At 54.7% G+C, this 12,198-nt stretch overlaps 1 protein-coding gene across 1 annotated transcript in view; it reads left to right on the forward strand.

Moving 5' to 3' along the window:
• The window catches only part of LOC144752581 (uncharacterized), a 730,065-nt gene that overhangs the window by 392,082 nt on the left and 325,785 nt on the right, over positions 1-12,198 (forward strand). The window lies entirely within an intron of this gene.

The raw sequence follows: 12,198 nt of genomic DNA on the forward strand, positions 1-12,198 counted from the left end.
CCGGAGTCTGCTGTTGTTGCTTTCCCTGTTTCTGTTTTTGAGGCCAATTTTGTTTTTTGGACTTGGGTTGTACATCTGCCGCAGCAGACTGCACTTGTGGTTGTTTTTTCTCCTTGACTGCAAAATATTTCAGACCCTTACTAGTGCGGCCAATCGTTTTATAAGCGGCCACCACTATTTTCGCTAACTGTCTGGGTTTATCGGCATCGGGCAGAGCAGCTAAAGCATTCGACACCTGAAAGTTCACAGCATCTCCTTTTATATTGGAGAGTATGAGATCGCTAACAATCTCAAAAGAACCACACAGGCGCATACCCAATTCAACCGCTGCTTCCGGTCCGTGATCATCCTGAACACGAGTAGTGTGGCTCACTGGTTATAGGCAGCAGGCCTGAGAGCAGAAGTCAGCCCGGGACCAGGGTTCAATTCCCGACGCGGCAGGGTCGTGGACCTTGGTCAGCGGACTTGATAATTCTCGCTTCGGTGCTTACTCTAATCAGGGGTTCCACTCGGCAACTCTGGGCATTAGCTTGCCTAATCTCCACAACGGCCCCACCAATTCCGGGGATGCCTGGCTCCACCTTGGGGACTCCCAGCAAGGGACCATCCCACAGGGAAAGCCAGGACGGGTTCCCCAGAGTTATACAGCGCCGGGACGCCCCGTTGCTGGGGCAGCTGTGCGCTCTACAAGTATACTACATTTACATTTACATTTACATTTAACGATCGTAGGCAGTACGGACATAGACGGGGTGCCGAAACACCTCGTATAAACTGCCGCAAAAATCTTTCCCCAGCTTTCACAGTCAACAAGTTCAGGAGTTAAATCCTTAGGCAAAGTAATCGTCAACATTCTATGTTTATCAGCAGGAGTTGAATTCGGAAACACAGCTTCCAGTTGGTCAAATTTCTCGGCAAGCCAGAAAGGAAAATCATCTTTATCATCGGGGCGTTTACCACCCGAATTGACCATAACCGGATTAAGCCTTAAACCGCCATGTTCCGTTTGAACGGCCGGACCCCCCGGGGGACCTCCCGGGAGATGACGACCTATGTATTGCACTAATGCTCGAATCACAGCAATCGAGACAACGTGTAGTCTGCGAATATCCGCAAGGGGACAAGCGCCGTGATTCGGGTGCGGGGTGAATCCACCCAATGCAGGCCAATTTGTGCCTGGAATGGATAGAGGACCTAACCTCGCAGCGGACAAAGAGTGGGGTAGGGCGCCATCAAACCAAACGCGATGCTGCCAATGATCAATAGGTATTTCCAGTGCCCTGTATGGTGTATACTCAACCGGTACAGGAGAGGGTGTGTAGGTGTGGAACACACCAGAATTTGCGTCCACTTCCGGAAACGTTACCCACGAGTAAAACAGTTCGAAGGGGTACGCCGGATCTGCACACACCACCAAAATCACAGCCAAGCCTTCCAAAGGGACTTGGTAAGTCTGTAAATGGTTGCGCACCGCAATGCGACTATGCTGCGCAATGGCCACAGCCATGATATCACCGGAACTACTGAAAAACAAAGAAAACTTTGTAGCACAACTGGGTAGTAAGTCAAAGAAACCGTTTCAGATAGATTCAAGCTTGAAAAGACCTATTTCAAAAAATAGGTAGGTTTCACCGACACCACCATTTTCCGGAAACGATAGTGAAGGGGTTAAGGTTTGAACGATATACTACTCGAGTGCCATGATATAAGACCACCAACGTATGGGCGCCATGTAGCAGGGTTTCTGTTCTCCCACAAAACTGTGCACACAGGATTGGAACCTCGGCGAATTAGGATGACCCAAAACTCACCTCAGTACCCAACAAACCCCTTACCGAGCTAGCTACAGTGTAACAAACACCCAATGTTTAGACAAACCAGAACATGAACTTACAGTACCTCAGGTTACGTGGAACACATGAGCACTCTTTCGTTATACAATCATTTCAAACCAGAACGTGGAGTAAACGAGGACACGTGCACATTTGAAATATTTATTTACTAATACCGTTTTCTCAGACGCAGTATAGATAATACAAGGAAACATATTATCGGATGCAAAGTTATCAGCATAGTCACTAGTCCATAGAAAGCAAATGGTGACAGCATGTTAACATGCTGTAAATGAATAAGGGTTAACAACACTTATTTCTCACCCTCCCTAACTCACATATTATATTAATAGCTAAGAAGGTCTCTTTGGGTTGAATTAGGGCGGGCCCATATCTCAGGATCCTAGAATGAAGAGATCACATCAGCATACACCAGCTCTCTCTGCATGCGAACAGCATCAAGTGTGTTTTTGTGCTCTGAACATTGCAATATAAAACCCGCCTAAAGCCAGAATTTGGCAGGAGCTGCACTTATGTTATATCTATGTAGGTGCGGAGATCAGTTCTCACAACAATCTGTGTCTTGTTATCTTTGTAGCTTCAGCACTCACTGTACAGACATTATTTATTAAGCAATGTTGATTTGAAGGCAATAACATATTATTCTCAAGCAAACTACTAGGGTAAAAGCTAAATCAACAATTATGTAACGTGTGCAGAAGCAGCAAAAAGGAAAATGGCGTTTAAACATTAAATGAGCCTACGCTAACTTAACACAGTATTCAGAATATCAGTAGCAATATGACACCCTCAGACTTGCGTGTGCGGCAAGCGTCCCAGCGCCTCAGACTGGAGAACACATGAATGACCCAGCCCTCAGACTTGCGTGTGCGGCAAGGGTCACAGCGCTCCAGACTGGAGAATACATGAATGACCCAGCCCTCAGACTTGCATGTGCGGCAAGGGTCACAGCGCCTCAGACGGGAGAACACGTGAATGACCCAGCCCTCAGACTTGCGTGTGTGGAAAGGGTCACAGCGCCTCAGACTGGAGAACACGTGAATGACCCAGCCCTCAGACTTGCGTGTGCGGCAAGGGTCACAGCGCCTCAGACTGGAGAACACATGAATGACCCAGCCCTCAGACTTGCATGTGCGGCAAGGGTCACAGCGCCTCAGACTGGAGAACACATGAATGACCCAGCCCTCAGACTTGCGTGTGCGGCAAGGGTCACAGCGCCTCAGACTGCAGAATACATGAATGACCAAAGGACTCGGACTTGCGTGTGCGGCAAGGGTCACAGCGCCTCGGACTGGAGAATACATGAATGACCCAAGCCCTCAGACTTGTGTGTGTGGCAAGGGTCACAGCGCCTCGGACTGGAGAATACATGAATGACCAAAGCACTAAGACTTGCGTGTGCGGCAAGGGTCACAGCGCCTCAGACTGGAGAATACATGAATGACCCAGCCCTCAGACTTGCGTGTGCGGCAAGGATCACAGCACCTCAGACTGGAGAACACATGAATGACCCAGCCCTCAGACTTGCGTGTGCGGCAAGGGTCTCAGCGCCTCGGACTGGAGAACACATAAATGACCCAGCCCTCAGACTTGCGTGTGCGGCAAGGGTCACAGCGCCTCAGACTGGAGAACACATGAATGACCCAAGCCCTCAGACTTGCGTGTGCGGCAAGGGTCACAGCGCCTCAGACTGGAGAATACATGAATGACCCAGCCCTCAGACTTGCGTGTGCGGCAAGGATCACAGCACCTCGGACTGGAGAATACATGAATGACCCAGCCCTCAGACTTGCGTGTGCAGCAAGGATCACAGCACCTCAGACTGGAGAACACATGAATGACCCAGCCCTCAGACTTGCGTGTGCGGCAAGGGTCTCAGCGCCTCGGACTGGAGAACACATAAATGACCCAGCCCTCAGACTTGCGTGTGCGGCAAGGGTCACAGCGCCTCAGACTGGAGAACACATGAATGACCCAGCCCTCAGACTTGCGTGTGCGGCAAGGGTCACAGCGCCTCGGACTGGAGAATACATGAATGACCCAACCCTCAGACTTGCGAGTGCGGCAAGGGTCACAGCGCCTCGGACTGGAGAACACATGAATGACCCAAGCCCTCAGACTTGCGTGTGCGGCAAGTGTCACAGAGCCTTGGACTGGAGAATACATGAATGACCCAAGCCCTCAGACCTGCGTGTGTAGCAAGGGTCACAGCGCTTCGGACTGGAGAATACATGAATGACCCAAGCCCTCAGACTTGCGAGTGCGGCAAGGGTCAAAGCGCCTCAGACTGGAGAATACATGATTGACCCAGCCCTCAGACTTACGTGTGCGGCAAGGGTCACAGCGCCTCGGACTGGAGAATACATGAATGACCCAGCCCTCAGACTTGCCTGTGCGGCAAGGGTCACAGCGCCTAGACAGGAGAATACGTGAATGACCCAGCCCTCAGACTTGCGTGTGCGGCAATGGTCACAGCGCCTCAGACGGGAGAATACATGAATGACCCAGCCCTCAGACTTGCGTGTGCGGCAAGGGTCACTGCGCCTCAGACTGGAGAATACATGAATGACCCAGCCCTCTGACTTGCCTGTGCGGCAAGGGTCACAGCGCCTAGACAGGAGAATACGTGAATGACCCAGCCCTCAGACTTGCGTGTGCGGCAATGGTCACAGCGCCTCAGACGGGAGAATACATGAATGACCCAGCCCTCAGACTTGCATGTGCGGCAAGGGTCACTGCGCCTCAGACTGGAGAATACATGAATGACCCAGCCCTCAGACTTGCGTGTGCGGCAAGGGTCACAGCGCCTCAGACTGGAGAACACATGAATTACCCAGCCCTCAGACTTGCGTGTGCGGCAAGGGTCAGAGCGGCACAAACTGGAGAATACATGAATGTGTCAGCCCTCAGACTGGCGTGTGCGGCAAGGGTCACAGTGCCTCAGACTGGAGAATACATGAATGACCCAGCCCTCAGACTTGCGTGTGCGGCAAGGGTCACAGCGCCTCGGACTGGAGAATACATGAATGACCCAGCCCTCAGACTTGCATGTGTGGCAGGGATCACAGCGCCTCGGACTGGAGAACATATGAATGACCCAGCCCTCAGACTTGCGTGTGCGGAAAGGGTCTCAGCGCCTCGTACTGGAGAATACATGAATGACCCAAGCCCTCAGACTTGCGTGTGCGGCAAGGGTCACAGCGCCTCAGACTGGAGAACACATGAATGACCCAGCCCTCAGACTTGCGTGTGCGGCAAGGGTCTCAGTGCCTCAGACTGGAGAATACATGAATGACCCAAGCCCTCAGACTTGTGAGTGCGGCAAGGGTCACAGCGCCTCAGACTGGAGAATACATGAATGACCCAAGCCCTCAGACTTGCGAGTGCATCAAGGGTCACAGCGCCTCAGACTGGAGAACACATGAATGACCCAGCCCTCAGACTTGCGTGTGCGGCAAGGGTCACAGCGCCTCAGACTGGAGAATACAAGAATGACCCAGCCCTCAGACTTGCGTGTGTGGCAAGGGTCCCAGCGCCTCAGACTGGAGAATACATGAATGACCCAGCCATCAGACTTGCATGTGCGGCAAGGGTCACAGCGCCTCAGACTGGAGAATACATGAATGACCCAGCCCTCAGACTTGCGTGTGCGGCATGGGTCACAGCGCCTCAGACGGGAGAACACATGAATGACCCAGCCCTCAGACTTGCGTGTGCGGAAAGGGTCACAGCCCCTCAGACTGGAGAACACGTGAATGACCCAGCCCTCAGAATTGCGTGTGCGGCAAGGGTCACACAGCCTCAGACTGGAGAACACATGAATGACCCAGCCCTCAGACTTGCATGTGCGGCAAGGGTCACAGCGCCTCAGACTGGAGAACACATGAATGACCCAGCCCTCAGAGTTGCGTGTGCGGCAAGGGTCACAGCGCCTCAGACTGGAGAACACATGAATGACCCAGCCCTCAGACTTACGTGTGCGGCAAGGGTCACAGCGCCTCAGACTGGAGAATACATGAATGATCCAGCCCTCAGACTTGCGTGTTTGGCAAGGGTCACAGTGCCTCAGACTGGAGAATACATGAATGACCCAGCCCTCAGACTTGCGTGTGCGGCAAGGGTCACAGCGCCTCGGACTGGAGAATACATGAATGACCCAGCCGTCAGACTTGCGTGTGCGGCAAGAGTCAAATCGCCTCGGACTGGAGAATACATGAATGACCCAAGCCCTCAGACTTGTGTGTGCGGCAAGGGTCACAGCGCCTTGGACTGGAGAATACATGAATGACCAAAGCACTCAGACTTGCGTGTGCGGCAAGGGTCACAGCGCCTCAGACTGGAGAATACATTTATGACCCAGCCCTCAGACTTGCGTGTGCAGCAAGGATCACAGCGCCTCGGACTGGAGAACACATGAATGACCCAGCTCTCAGACTTGCGTGTGCGGCAAGGGTCTCAGCGCCTCGGACTGGAGAACACATGAATGACCAAGCCCTCAGAGTTGGGTGTGCGGCACGGTCCTCAGCGCCTCGGACTGGAGAACACATAAATGACCCAGCCCTCAGACTTGCGTGTGCGGCAAGGGTCACAGCGCCTCAGACTGGAGAACACATGAATGACCCAAGCCCTCAGACTTGCGTGTGCGGCAAGGGTCACAGAGCCTTGGACTGGAGAATACATGAATGACCCAAGCCCTCAGACTTCTGTGTGCGGCAATGGTCACAGCTCCTCAGACGGGAGAATACATGAATGACCCAGCCCTCAGACTTGCATGTGCGGCAAGGGTCCCAGCGCCTCAGACTGGAGAATACATGAATGACCCAGCCCTCAGACTTGCATGTGCGGCAAGGGTCACAGCGCCTCAGACTGGAGAATACATGAATGACCCAGCCCTCAGACTTGCCTGTGCGGCATGGGTCACAGCGCCTCAGACGGGAGAACACATGAATGACCCAGCCCTCAGACTTGCGTGTGCGGAAAGGGTCACAGCCCCTCAGACTGGAGAACACGTGAATGACCCAGCCCTCAGAATTGCGTGTGCGGCAAGGGTCACACAGCCTCAGACTGGAGAACACATGAATGACCCAGCCCTCAGACTTGCATGTGCGGCAAGGGTCACAGCGCCTCAGACTGGAGAACACATGAATGACCCAGCCCTCAGAGTTGCGTGTGCGGCAAGGGTCACAGCGCCTCAGACTGGAGAACACATGAATGACCCAGCCCTCAGACTTACGTGTGCGGCAAGGGTCACAGCGCCTCAGACTGGAGAATACATGAATGATCCAGCCCTCAGCCTTGCGTGTTTGGCAAGGGTCACAGTGCCTCAGACTGGAGAATACATGAATGACCCAGCCCTCAGACTTGCGTGTGCGGCAAGGGTCACAGCGCCTCGGACTGGAGAATACATGAATGACCCAGCCGTCAGACTTGCGTGTGCGGCAAGAGTCAAATCGCCTCGGACTGGAGAATACATGAATGACCCAAGCCCTCAGACTTGTGTGTGCGGCAAGGGTCACAGCGCCTTGGACTGGAGAATACATGAATGACCAAAGCACTCAGACTTGCGTGTGCGGCAAGGGTCACAGCGCCTCAGACTGGAGAATACATTTATGACCCAGCCCTCAGACTTGCGTGTGCAGCAAGGATCACAGCCCCTCGGACTGGAGAACACATGAATGACCCAGCTCTCAGACTTGCGTGTGCGGCAAGGGTCTCAGCGCCTCGGACTGGAGAACACATGAATGACCAAGCCCTCAGAGTTGGGTGTGCGGCACGGTCCTCAGCGCCTCGGACTGGAGAACACATAAATGACCCAGCCCTCAGACTTGCGTGTGCGGCAAGGGTCACAGCGCCTCAGACTGGAGAACACATGAATGACCCAAGCCCTCAGACTTGCGTGTGCGGCAAGGGTCACAGAGCCTTGGACTGGAGAATACATGAATGACCCAAGCCCTCAGACTTCTGTGTGCGGCAATGGTCACAGCGCCTCAGACGGGAGAATACATGAATGACCCAGCCCTCAGACTTGCGTGTGCGGCAAGGGTCACTGTGCCTCAGACTGGAGAATACATGAATGACCCAGCCCTCAGACTTGCGTGTGCAGCAAGGGTCACAGCGCCTCAGACTGGAGAACACGTGAATGACCCAGCCCTCAGACTTGCGTATGCGGCAAGGTTCACAGCGCCTCAGACTGGAGAACACATGGATGACCCAGCCCTCAGACTTGCGTGTGCGGCAAGGTTCACAGCGCCTCAGACTGGAGAACACATGAATTACCCAGCCCTCAGACTTGCGTGTGCAGGCAAGGGTCAGAGCGCCACAGACTGGAGAATACTTGAATGTGTCAGCCCTCAGACTGGCGTGTGCGGCAAGGGTCACAGTGCCTCAGACTGGAGAATACATGAATGACCCAGCCCTCAGACCTGCGTGTGCGGCAAGGGTCACAGTGCCTCGGACTGGAGAATACATGAATGACCCAGCCCTCAGACTTGCATGTGTGGCAAGGATCTCAGCGCCTCGGACTGGAGAACACATGAATGACCCAGCCCTCAGACTTGCGTGCGCGGCAAGGGTCTCAGCGCCTCGGACTGGAGAACACATGAATGACCCAGCCCTCAGACTTGCATGTGCGGCAAGGGTCTCAGCGCCTCGGACTGGAGAATACATGAATGACCCAAGCCCTCAGACTTGCGTGTGCGGCAAGGGTCACAGCGCCTCGGACTGGAGAACACATGAATGACCCAGCCCTCAGACTTGCGTGTGCGGCAAGGGTCTCAGCGCCTCAGACTGGAGAATACATGAATGACCCAAGCCCTCAGACTTTGCGAGTGCGGCAAGGGTCACAGAGCCTCAGACTGGAGAACACATGAATGACCCAGCCCTCAGACTTGTGTGTGCGGCAAGGGTCTCAGCGCCTCGGACTGGAGAACACATGAATGACCCAGCCCTCAGACTTGCATGTGCGGCAAGGGTCCCAGCGCCTCAGACTGGAGAATACATGAATGACCCAAGCCCTCAGACTTGCGAGTGCGTCAAGGGTCACAGCGCCTCAGACTGGAGAACACATGAATGACCCGCCCTCAGACTTGCGTGTGCGGCAAGGGTCCCAGCGCCTCAGACTGGAGAATACATGAATGACCCAGCCCTCAGACTTGCATGTGCGGAAAGGGTCACAGCGCCTCAGACTCGAGAATACATGAATGACCCAGCCCTCAGACTTGCGTGTGAGGCAAGAGTCACAGTGCCTCAGACTGGAGAATACATGAATGACCCAGCCCTCAGACTTGCGTGTGCGGCACGGGTCACAGCACCTCAGACGGGAGAATACGTTAATGACCGAGCCCTCAGACTTGCGTGTGCGGAAAGGGTCACAGCGCCTCAGACGGGAGAACACGTGAATGACCCAGCCCTCAGACTTGCGTGTTTGGCAAGGGTCACAGAGCCTCAGACTGGAGAATACATGAATGACCCAGCCCTCAGACTTGCGTGTGCGGCAAGGGTCACAGCGCCTCGGACTGGAGAATAAATGAATGACCCAGCCGTCAGACTTGCGTGTGCGGCAAGGATCACGGCGCCTCGCACTGGAGAACACATGAATGACCCAGCCCTCAGACTTGCATGTGCATTAAGGGTCTCAGCGCCTCGGACTGGAGAACACATAAATGACCCAGCCCTCAGACTTGCGTGTGCGGCAAGGTTCTCAGCGCCTCGGACTGGAGAACACATGAATGACCCAAGCCCTCAGACTTGTGTGTGCGGCAAGGGTCACAGCGCCTCGGACTGGAGAATACATGAATGACCAAAGCACTCAGACTTGCGTGTGCGGCAAGGGTCACAGCGCCTCAGACTGGAGAATACATGAATGACCCAGCCCTCAGACTTGCGTGTGCGACAAGGACCACAGCGCCTCGGACTGGAGAACACATGAATGACCCAGCCCTCACACTTGCATGTGCGGCAAGGGTCTCAACGCCTCGGACTGGAGAACACATGAATGACCAAGCCCTCAGACTTGCGTGTGCGGCAAGGGTCTCAGCGCCTCGGACTGGAGAACACATGAATGACCCAAGCCCTCAGACTTCCGTGTGCGGCAATGGTCACAGCACCTCAGACGGGAGAATACATGAATGACCCAGCCCTCAGACTTGCGTGTGCGGCAAGGGTCACTGCGCCTCAGACTGGAGAATACATGAGTGACCCAGCCCTCAGATTTGCGTGTGCGGCAAGTGTCACAGCGCCTCAGACTGGAGAATACTTGAATGTGTCAGCCCTCAGACTGGCGTGTGCGGCAAGGGTCACAGTGCCTCAGACTGGAGAATACATGAATGACTCAGCCCTCAGACTTGCGTGTGCGGCAAGGGTCACAGTGCCTCGGACTGGAGAATACATGAATGACCCAGCCCTCAGACTTGCATGTGTGGCAAGGATCACAGTGCCTCGGACTGGAGAACACATGAATGACCCAGCCCTCAGACTTGCGTGTGCGGCAAGGGTCTCAGCGCCTCGGACTGGAGAACACATGAATGACCCAGCCCTCACACTTGCATGTGCGGCAAGGGTCTCAGCGCCTCGGACTGGAGAACACATGAATGACCAAGCCCTCAGACTTGCGTGTGCGGCAAGGGTCTCAGCGCCTCGGACTGGAGAACACATGAATGACCCAAGCCCTCAGACTTCCGTGTGCGGCAATGGTCACAGCACCTCAGACGGGAGAATACATGAATGACCCAGCCCTCAGACTTGCGTGTGCGGCAAGGGTCACTGCGCCTCAGACTGGAGAATACATGAGTGACCCAGCCCTCAGATTTGCGTGTGCGGCAAGTGTCACAGCGCCTCAGACTGGAGAATACTTGAATGTGTCAGCCCTCAGACTGGCGTGTGCGGCAAGGGTCACAGTGCCTCAGACTGGAGAATACATGAATGACCCAGCCCTCAGACTTGCGTGTGCGGCAAGGGTCACAGTGCCTCGGACTGGAGAATACATGAATGACCCAGCCCTCAGACTTGCATGTGCAGCAAGGGTCTCAGCACCTCGGACTGGAGAATACATGAATGACCCAAGCCCTCAGACTTGCGTGTGCAGCAAGGGTCACAGCGCCTCGGACTGGAGAACACATGAATGACCCAGCCCTCAGACTTGCGTGTGCGGCAAGGGTCTCAGCGCCTCAGACTGGAGAATACATGAATGACCCAAGCCCTCAGACTTGCGAGTGCGGCAAGGGTCACAGAGCCTCAGACTGGAGAACACATGAATGACCCAGCCCTCAGACTTGTGTGTGCGTCAAGGGTCTCAGCGCCTCGGACTGGAGAACACATGAATGACCCAGCCCTCAGACTTGCATGTGCGGCAAGGGTCCCAGCGCCTCAGACTGGAGAATACATGAATGACCCAAGCCCTCAGACTTGCGAGTGCGTCAAGGGTCACAGCGCCTCAGACTGGAGAACACATGAATGACCCAGCCCTCAGACTTGCGTGTGCGGCAAGGGTCACAGCGCCTCAGACTGGAGAATACATGAATGACCCAGCCCTCAGACTTGCGTGTGCGGCAAGGGTCCCAGCGCCTCAGACTGGAGAATACATGAATGACCCAGCCCTCAGACTTGCATGTGCGGAGAGGGTCACAGCGCCTCAGACTCGAGAATACATGAATGACCCAGCCCTCAGACTTGCGTGTGAGGCAAGGGTCACAGTGCCTCAGACTGGAGAATACATGAATGACCCAGCCCTCAGACTTGCGTGTGCGGCAAGGGTCACAACACCTATCATGGGAGAATACGTTAATGACCGAGCCCTCAGACTTGCGTGTGCGGCCAGGGTCACAGCGCCTCAGACTGGAGAACACATAAATGACCCAGCCCTCAGACTTGCATGTGCGGCAAGGGTCACAGCGCCTCAGACTGGAGAATAAATTAATAACCCAGCCCTCAGACTTGCGTGTGCGGCAAGGGTCACAGCGCCTCAGACGGGAGAACACATGAATGACCCAGCCCTCAGACTTGCGTGTGCGGAAAGGGTCACAGCGCCTCAGACTGGAGAACGCGTGAATGACCCAGCCCTCAGACTTGCGTGTACGGCAAGGGTCACAGCGCCTCAGACTGGAGAACACATGAATGACCCAGCCCTCAGACTTGCATGTGCGGCAAGGGTCACAGCGCCTCAGACTGGAGATCACATGAATGACCCAGCCCTCAGACTTGCGTGTTTGGCAAGGGTCACAGAGCCTCAGACTGGAGAATACATGAATGACCCAGCCCTCAGACTTGCGTGTGCGGCAAGGGTCACAGCGCCTCGGACTGGAGAATTCATGAATGACCCAGCCGTCAGACTTATGTGTGCGGCAAGGAT

The sequence above is a fragment of the Lissotriton helveticus genome, chromosome 1_1, assembly GCF_964261635.1.
Source record: "Lissotriton helveticus chromosome 1_1, aLisHel1.1, whole genome shotgun sequence".
NCBI lineage: Eukaryota > Metazoa > Chordata > Amphibia > Caudata > Salamandridae > Lissotriton > Lissotriton helveticus.